The sequence below is a fragment of the Mus caroli genome, unplaced genomic scaffold (genome assembly GCF_978045245.1).
Source record: "Mus caroli unplaced genomic scaffold, Mus_caroli_1 scaffold_6, whole genome shotgun sequence".
NCBI classification, from domain to species: Eukaryota; Metazoa; Chordata; class Mammalia; order Rodentia; family Muridae; genus Mus; species Mus caroli.
The window spans coordinates 13,130,879-13,140,365 of NW_028227261.1; the positions used below are offsets into that span (position 1 = coordinate 13,130,879).

The 9,487-nt window shown below is 40.1% G+C and overlaps 1 pseudogene; it reads right to left on the reverse strand.

Moving 5' to 3' along the window:
- Window positions 1–6,036: 6,036 nt before the first annotated feature.
- Window positions 6,037–8,858, reverse strand: LOC110288384 (PRAME family member 12-like; annotated as a pseudogene).
- Window positions 8,859–9,487: the final 629 nt, after the last annotated feature.

Consider the following 9,487-nt stretch of genomic DNA (forward strand, 5'->3'; position numbering starts at 1 on the left):
CACATGTTACTGATGAATGAGCAAGGGAAACCTATAGGATAACATAGCTTTATTTGTATTGATCCCAATTGGTCATGTAATTGAGTGTGACTCAGACAACAGTGAATATCCTCTACTCCCTACACTGGAACTAACTCAGGCTGCCTCAGAACCCTCAAATTATGTATGAGGTTAGAACAAAGTTGTACAGTTCTCCCAACTACAATATAACTCATGTCTCCGTAGCATTCCAGAGGGGAAGGATGCATCTCCGTGATTCAATTCACACTGGAATATTCTCAATGACAGTTTCTCTTTCTCCTTTCTCTCTCTTTCTGTCTCTCTCTGTCTTTCTCTGTCTTTGTCTCTCTCTCTCTCTCTCTCTCTCTCTCTCTCTCACACACACACACACAAACACACACACACACACACACACACACACACACACACACACACACCATATTCATGGCTCCACCACTACCAAAACCTTCCTGAATATCTGTGGTATAATGGAACTGCCCAAGCTAGGTTGTATAAAATAATGTGCTGTGAGTTGCATCCAATCTGCTCCTATCTCCTTTTTAGAGTTCAAACAATTCCTTTTCTCTACAGGAGTTGTCTCACTCTCACTGCCAAACATGTGATTCATCCCAAAACTAAACAAAGAAATATTTCACAATAGCTGATCACACAGTGAAACCTGATGCTGCATTATTTACAGAAAAAAAAATCTGGATGTGGTGTGACCAAGCACTTAACACACACCTTTTATCTCTTGGATAGGATATGGATGCACCCTAGTTAAACACCTTTAATACCAAAAAATAAATTAAGGTAAAGTTAGTTCGTTGTAGAATGAAGCACCCATTTTGAAAGTGATGTCAAATTGAGTGGTAGACAAAGTGACAAATCAAAGAAAGATGCCCAAACCTCATGAACATAAAGAGGAAAGAGAAGCTACTTGAGAGGCAGTACAGACAGAGAGAGAAAGTTCTAATGTTGAAGCAATTCTACAGAGAAAAGTTGCAGAGAGTGACCAAGCTACACACATGGGAAAACAAAATGAACGAGAAATGGGAAGGATAATAAGTTTAAAACATATTTTTAAAGTTAGTATGAAAAAAAATGAACTCAAAATCCCGGAGAGCTCAGATTGAATTAATCAGCTCAGGCAGAGTTTGAAGAAGAAAAGATGAATTGAACCAGTCAGACACAGTTCAGAAAGTATAAGAAAGGTTAAGCTTATTCAGCAGAAAATCTCAATGGCTGAAAACATTCTGGATCTAAATGAGATTGTACAGAGGCTAGAAGCATCTAGGACTAGAACTAAGTTAGCAGAGTGAGGCAGTGAGCCTCCAAGATGACAATTACATCAGGAGGATAAAAGACGTTAAAAAAAATACAGGAGCTAACAGATGTTGTAAACCAAATAGTCATAACAAATACTATACAACATTTCACTGAAACACCAAAGAATATACATGTTTCTCAGCACTCAAGAACTTTCTCCAAAATTAACCAGAGACTTAGTCACAAAGCAAAATTCAACAACTACCAGAAAATTGAAAAAAAAAAAAAAAGCAAAGCCCTGCTTGTCATCAAACTACCATGGGTCAATGCTGGATTTCAACAACAGGAAAAGGAAAAACAAAACAAAACAAAACAAACAAACAAACAAACAAACAAAAAAACAGAAAGATACAAATTGACAGAAACCGAACATCTCTCTACTCAGTGAAATTTGGTCAAGACAGGAATAAAGAAAGAGTTTCTAGAATTCAATAAAAATGAATGCACAAAATTCCCAAACATATGGGGGACAAAGAAAATGTTGCTAAGAGGAAGGACAAGGAAGGAAGAGAAGCTGTCTACTGAGAGGCTCTGCCAGTGCCTGACTAACACACAGTCATCCCTTAGATGGAGCACAAGGTCTCCAATGAAGGAGCTAGAGAAATTACCCAAGGAGCTGAAGGGGTTTGCAGCCCCATAGGAGGAACAACAATATGAACTAACCTGTAACTCTAGAGCTCCCAGGGACTAAATCAGCAATTAAAAGGAACATATGGTTGGACATATAAGCATATGCAGCAGAGGATGACCAAGCTGGTCATCAATGGGAAGAGAGATCCTTGGTCCTGTAAAGGTTCTATTCCCCAGTATAGGGGAATGCCTGGGCCAGGAAGCAGGAGTGTGTGGGCTGGGGAGCAGGGAGAAGGGTGGAGAAGATTGGTGACTTTCTGAGGGGAAACCAGGAAATCGGATAACATTTGAAATGTAAATAAAGAAAATACCTAAAAAAAAAAAAGCAGACATTAAAAAATAAAAATAAAAGAAAGTTAAAGATGTGTATGAAAAAGGACTGCAAGTCTCTGAAGAAATAATTGAAGAAGATATCAGATGATGGAATGATCTCTCCTGCTCATGGATAACTACAATTCACTTAGTGAAAAATGGCCACCATGGAAAAAACAATCTACAGATATAATGCAATCCCCATCTCAATTCAAACACAGCTAAAGACCATACACATTAAATAAATGTCATAGAAGTGAAAGTGAGAAATACCCATGAATATAGTGGTACAAGGGACAATTTCCTGAGGAGAACACCAATAGATCAGGTTGTAAGATCAATGACTGATAATGGGACTTGATAAGACTGCCAAGCTTCTGTAAAGCAAAGGATTTCATCAATGAGACAAAATGGCAATCTACACATTGAGAAAGTATCTTCACCAACCACACAGATGAGTTTAGATGTTGACAGAGTGGTAACATCTAAAATTTGTAAAGAAATCAAGAAGTTAGACACTAACAACACAAATAACCTAATTTCAAAATAGGGCACAAAGTTAAACAGCAAATGCTTAACAAATGAATCTCAAAAGGTGGTGAAGCAATTAAAGAAATGTACAAAGTCCTTAGACATCAGAAAAATACAAATCAAAACAACTTTTTGGTTCCATTTTACACCCATCACATTGGCTCCAATCAAAATTCAAGTGAAAGCACATGCTGGCCAGCATGTAAATGAAGCAAAGAACACATTTCTCCTTTGCTGTTTGAAGTGAAAATTTGTACAATCATATAGAAAACAATTTGGTAGTTGCTCAGAAATCTAGGAATATAGTTCTACCACAAGATCCAGCCATATCACTCCTTGGCATATACCCAAAAGATGCACCACCATATCACAAAAACCTTGTTCACCTATGTGTATAAAACTTAATTCAAAACCGGCAAAAACTGGAAAAAGACTATATGTCCCTCAACTGGAGAATGGATAAAGAAAATGTGGTGAACTACAGATCAAATATTATTCATATGGTGGAATATTATTCAATTATGAAAAACCAAAAAAAAATGAAATTCTGATCAGGATAACCATGTCCAAATATAACAGCCATGGTAAATTCACTTATAAGTAGATTTCAGAGTCAGAAATGTACTGCTGCAGGGACTACAGAGATGGCTCAGTGGATAAGAGCACTGACTGCTCTACCAAGGCCTTGAGATCAAGTCCCTGCAAATACATGGTGGTTCACAACCATCCATAATGAGATGTGATGCCCCCTTCTGGTGTGTCTGAACACAGATACAGCGTACTTACATATAATAGTAAATAAATCATTGGAGCAAGTGGGGCCAGATCAAGCAGAGGTCCTGAGTTCACTTCCCAGCAACCACATGATGACCACAACCATCTGTACAGCTACAGTGTACTCATATACATAAAATAAATGAATCTTATATTAGAAAAGAAAAAAAATGTACTGCTGCCACAGAAGTGGATGCCCAGTCAGCTATTGAATGGATCTCAGGGCCCCCAATAGAGGAGCTAGAGAAAGCACCCAAGGAACTAAAGGCAACTGCAACCCTATAGGTGGAACAACAATATGAACTAACCAGTACCCCGGAGCTCTTACCTCTAGCTGCATACATATCAAAAGATGGCCTAATAGGCCATCACTTGAAAGAGAAGCCCATTGGACTTGCAAACTTTATATGCCTCAGTACAGGGGAACGCCAGGGCCAAAAACGGGGAGAGGGTGGGTAGGGGAGTGGGGGGGGTATGGGGGACTTTTGGGATAGCATTGGAAATGTAAATGATGAAAATACCTAATAAAAAAATGGAAAAAATAAAATTTCAGCCACCAAAATACAAGATTCTGTGAAAACAAATATACCCATAAAGGTGCTCAAGATTTTAACAGTCCAAATCTACTGTAGCAACATTTGAGAAAGAAAGTGGCTACGGGATTGTGGCTAAGGAGAATAAATCCATGAGAAAAGTGTTACCTCTGGAACACTTACTGACTGAAGGCAGCTAAGTTACTCTCTAATTTAAACTTTGTCATGATCAGTTCCTAGTAGATATGCAGAACCAGTTGTACAGGTGGACAGGTTGTAGTAGAACAAATCAGATTTATAACTATGCAGAATTAAAGGTACAATCAACCGCAAACAAACATAATTCCCCAGGCTTTTCCTCTACTCTAAAGATCATACATGTGCATCACCAGTGGAACTACTTTACACGTTTGTAGTTTGCTCAGGTAATCCCAATGCGTTCACCAATGTATGGAGGGACTTATTGTCTGTTTTCATGATTTCACTTTCATTTTTAAATATTTATTTTTATTTGTTTCTAATTAGGTATGTGAGTTCTTCTGTTTCAGTGTATGCAGGTTACTCAAGTGTTTCTACAGACTTGGAGAAAAGGTCAGACACCTGGAATTGGAGATACAGATGGTTGTAGGCACAGGAAATCAAACACTGCTCCTCAGGAAGAGCAGCAAGCATTATCTACCTCTGAGCCATATCTCCAAAAGATTCCATATAGCATTTTGTAGAGGGTCTCATGAAGGATAAGATTATAAAGCCTCACCAAGGAAAGAACATGTTGTGTCACTGTTTACTCTGAAAGATCTAGGAGGCAGAAGAGGCAAAAACAAGGGGACACAAGATTATTGGGTCAGGGTAAGCACAATACACAAGTATGATGTTGTCAGAAAACATACTCAATAAAAAAAACAATTTCTTATTCAAAACAGTTTTATTAGAACCTATGAGAAATTATAATGGTAACAGTGGTGGTAGAAGATAATAGCAGGCTGCTGGACCTCCCCAAGAAAGAGATACAGCTTAATAGTGATAACAGTCTAATACAAAAGTACTCCAAGTTTAGTCAGATTTATACTCCATAAAAATATGTCCATATACTGTAGAACAGAAAGGGGAGAGCCAAAAGGTGGATGCCATCCATGTCGGGCAAGGTGGCACACACCTTTAGTCCCAGCACTTGGGAGGCAGAGACAGGTGGATTTCTGAGTTCGAGGACAGCCTGGTCTACAAAGTGAGTTCCAGGACAGCCAGGGCTATACAGAGAAACCCTGTCTCGAAAAACAACAACAACAACAACAACAACAACAACAACAACAAAAGAAGAAAGAAAGAAAGAAAGAAAGAAAGAAAGAAAGAAAGAAAGAAAGAAAGAAAGAAAGAAAGAAAGAAAGAAAGAAAGAAAGGGGTGGATGCCATCCACAGGGAGATTGAAACAGAGCCCTCATTTTCTTTTTTTTTTTTTTTTAAATTTTTATTTATTATATGTAATTACATTGTAGCTGTCTTCAGACACTCCAGAAGAGGGCGCCAGATCTCGTTACGAATGGTTGTGAGCCACCATGTGGTTGCTGGGATTTGAACTCTGGACCTTCGGAAGAGCAGTTGGGTGCTCTTACCCACTGAGCCATCTCACCAGCCCCCGAGCCCTCATTTTCAAGTCCATTATGATCTTTATAATGTCCTATCTCTTTTATCCACTTCCCAACTTCTACGGTTCCTCATACTCGGAAAGTGCTGGAATGCAGCCCTACAATTTTCAGATACAGCTGCTGTTCAAGGGTGTGTCTGTACTGTAGACATTAGGCTGAAAATAAGCTCATGATTTTCCATCTCAACACAACTACCTCAAATCAGAAGAATTTGACTGACATTCAAAGAAAATGAAATAATGATCTTTCCAAAGCACATCCAAAAATGCTTAAATACATATGTTCTATAACTCTAATGAGTCTCTTGAGACCTGCCCTCCATTAATCAAATCCCAGCAATGACCTCTCAATTGCTCAGAAGATATCATGCCCTCCAAATTATAAATGAGGTATTCATAATTAGGTAAAGATTTCATACTCACAAAATAGACCTGCTTTGGCTGCCTTACACACTTGAGTGTGTTCATAAGCTCAGAACAAAGTTGTACAAATCAGTCTGGAATAACACAAAGACGGTCATCATAGACTTCAACAGGGGCAGGGTACTTCTCCAGGGTCAGCTGTGTGAGGTTGGCAGTGTGCTGCAGCAGCATCTTCAGGCTGACCATGGAAAAGAAGTTCTCCACAAAATCGACTTCAGTGAGCTGGGAACACTGGCTCAGCCCAGGCAGAAGGTCACAGATTTGGAAGTCCGTGAGGTTAAAGCACTCCAATTTTAATGTGTGCAGAGTAGCTGTCAGTCTTTCTAGTAGGCTTCCTAGAAATCGATGACTTATAGGCTTGAAGGTGGTGTAACTCATGTCCAGGTATTTGAGCTGATGGATGTTGGACACTGGGACAGATACCTCATGTCTGATTCTGAAAGCCTGCAATGAGTGATAGCAAGGGTCTCTAATGGACGCTCAAAGCACCTAGTGAGAGAGAGAGAGAGAGAGAGAGAGAGAGAGAGAGAGAGAGAGAGAGAGAGAGAGAGGGCTTTACCTCACTCAATTTCAATAGTGGCAGAGAAAGGGCTGTTATTTCAAAGTAGCAGAGTTTCCTTAGCCAAAGGTCATTCTCAGACCTTTATTAAAATCAAGGCCAAATTGCTCCCTGATGGAGAGCTACCATGTTCTTCTACGTAGGAAATATGTCATCACTGTCTGCTACTGCCTCAGCTCTACAGATCCCTATGAACTAGTAAAAACAAAACATATTTGTGGACAGGTGATATAAACAGGAGAATCCAGAATCTTTAACTGGAAACCACTCAAACCATTCCCAGCTCTGCCAATATTAATCTACATGTGCCCCTGCTTCCAAACAGACTGTTCTGTTCACAGGGCTTCCTTATGACCACTGTAATTCACTCATTTCCCATCTACTCAGCCCCAACCTGTGCTCAAATTACCTCTGACCCATGGAAAGTAAGAGGCATATGCAAAAGGTTCATATAGTTCCGAGGAAAGAATTGATATGACAGGCCAATGGTATAACATCTCATATATTCTATAGATCAATTTTCTCATCATCAGGGATTCTCAAGAATCCTTTTCAAAATCATGGACACCTACGTGATGTCTGGTTTTACTAAGGTGAGAAGTCAGGATGCAATAGCATCATAAAGTACTATATCAAATATGCTAAGCTCACACCTCTATAAATGTAAGCAACTATATGAACTCATATTTAATATAAAGCAGAACAACGACAAAATAACTTCCTCACCCCTGGATAAAGCTCTCTGTGCTTTCTTACCTGAGCATTAGGTCCAGGCGTTCATTCAGGAAGTAGACCTTATGCAAATGGAGATGCTGGACCTTATGCAGTTTGGAGAACTCGGAAAAGATCTCTGTAACAATACGGGCTTCCTCTAGGTCCCTAAGGTCAGGAGGTTTCCTGATGTTCATGAAAATGAGTTTCTGGAGGTTTTTCATCTGGCCCAGGCCACGGGCTAGCAATTCAAGTTTATATATATCCCAGTGTGTGGGCTTTATTGCCAATTCCTGGATTGAGGCTACATAAGAAAACTTCAAGAACCTCAGTTGGTGACAGTGAATGCCCGTAAACTCCAGCTTCTCACAGATCACCTGTATTGCATCTTTTCTCTGCTCGGCCCACCAATGCAAATAGTTTAGGTATTCAGAATGACAGCAACACTTGAGGGAACGATTCATTTTTATAGTCATGGTCTCTTTCCCCCCTAGGATGGGATGATTTCCCACTGGTTGGTTCTTGCCAAAGATATTTTGAGAGCAGACTTCATGAAGTAATCCAGCCCATCCATCCCAGAAGTCCTGGTGGGCATTTCCCAAATCAAGCACTTGTAGGTTCCACCTGCTGTGGGTAAAGGAGAAGGACATTCATAGGACAGGAGACACAATGTGTAAACTGCATGGCCCATAATTCAACTTCCCTTAAATCAATTCATTTAACAAAGTTTCCATTTTCAGTGGCTGGGGAAGAGGCAGGGACATACTCTGCATGTACACTATTTCTGTTTTCAGCTGTCCTTCATACACCAGATTCCTGCCTCTTTGTTTCCATTCTAGAAGATACTGACCTGTACAACAGAAGCCTCTGATTTGGGCTACAGAGATGGTTCTTCCAGAACTCCAGAGTTCAAATTCCAGCAACCACGTAGTGGCTCACAACCATATGTAATGAGAACTGATGCCTTCTTCTGGTGTGTCTGAAGACAGCTACAGTGTACTTATCTATATAATAAATAAATATATCTTTGAAAAAAAGCCTCTGATTCACCTTGGACCCATTGTTAATCCTGTATTCACTTCCTCTCATCCACACACATTCCTCCATGCTACCTTAGACTCACAAACCTAGGTCGATCCTTTTGTGACATCAGCAAATCAAGGCCATCTAGTACAGCTTTCAGGGTCTCCCGGTGACGAATCCCACTCAGAGCTCCCACAGGAAGGAGTGGGAAGGGCCATGCTGCCACCATCAGACTCAGGATCTTAAGTTGTTTGCTGGTGAATGCATCCTTGAAGAGTGGTGGGAAGAGTTGCACAGGCAGGTTTGGCAGAGCAGAGATGGTCAAGGCTTCATTTTTCAACAGACTTCTTCTTGCCAGCTGCTGGAGTGTTGGTGGGTCTTTGAAGCTCATCGTAGCTTTCATCTGCCTCTTACTTTCCATGGGTCAGAGGTAATTTGAGCACAGGTTGGGGCTGAGTAGATGGGAAATGAGTGAATTACAGTGGTCATAAGGAAGCCCTGTGAACAGAACAGTCTGTTTGGAAGCAGGGGCACATGTATATTAATATTGGCAGAGCTGGGAATGGTTTGAGTGGTTTCCAGTTAAAGATTCTGGATTCTCCTGTTTATATCACCTGTCCACAAATATGTTTTGTTTTTACTAGTTCATAGGGATCTGTAGAGCTGAGGCAGTAGGCAGATGCTAAGGAAATATCCAAAGAAACAAAATATTTCATCTCAATCACTTTTAGAAAGCCACTTACCCCCACCTCATCCCAAATAAATAAACCAGGCAGAGGTCCAATCACTGGTCTGATGACATTGGAAACCTTGTTATTCAGATAACTCAATATCTGTCTTTCTCATTGCCACCATTCCTTCAAGGTCCTCCTGGTAATATATAAGGACCCATTTCAACAGATCTTCCATGATATTCTGCCCATTTCGATCCAAAATTCCTTGTGAGTCCTACTCTACTCTGTAACAGGAGACAAACACTTGATCCTGACACTTTTGTTTTGGTTTTTGGTTTTGGAGACA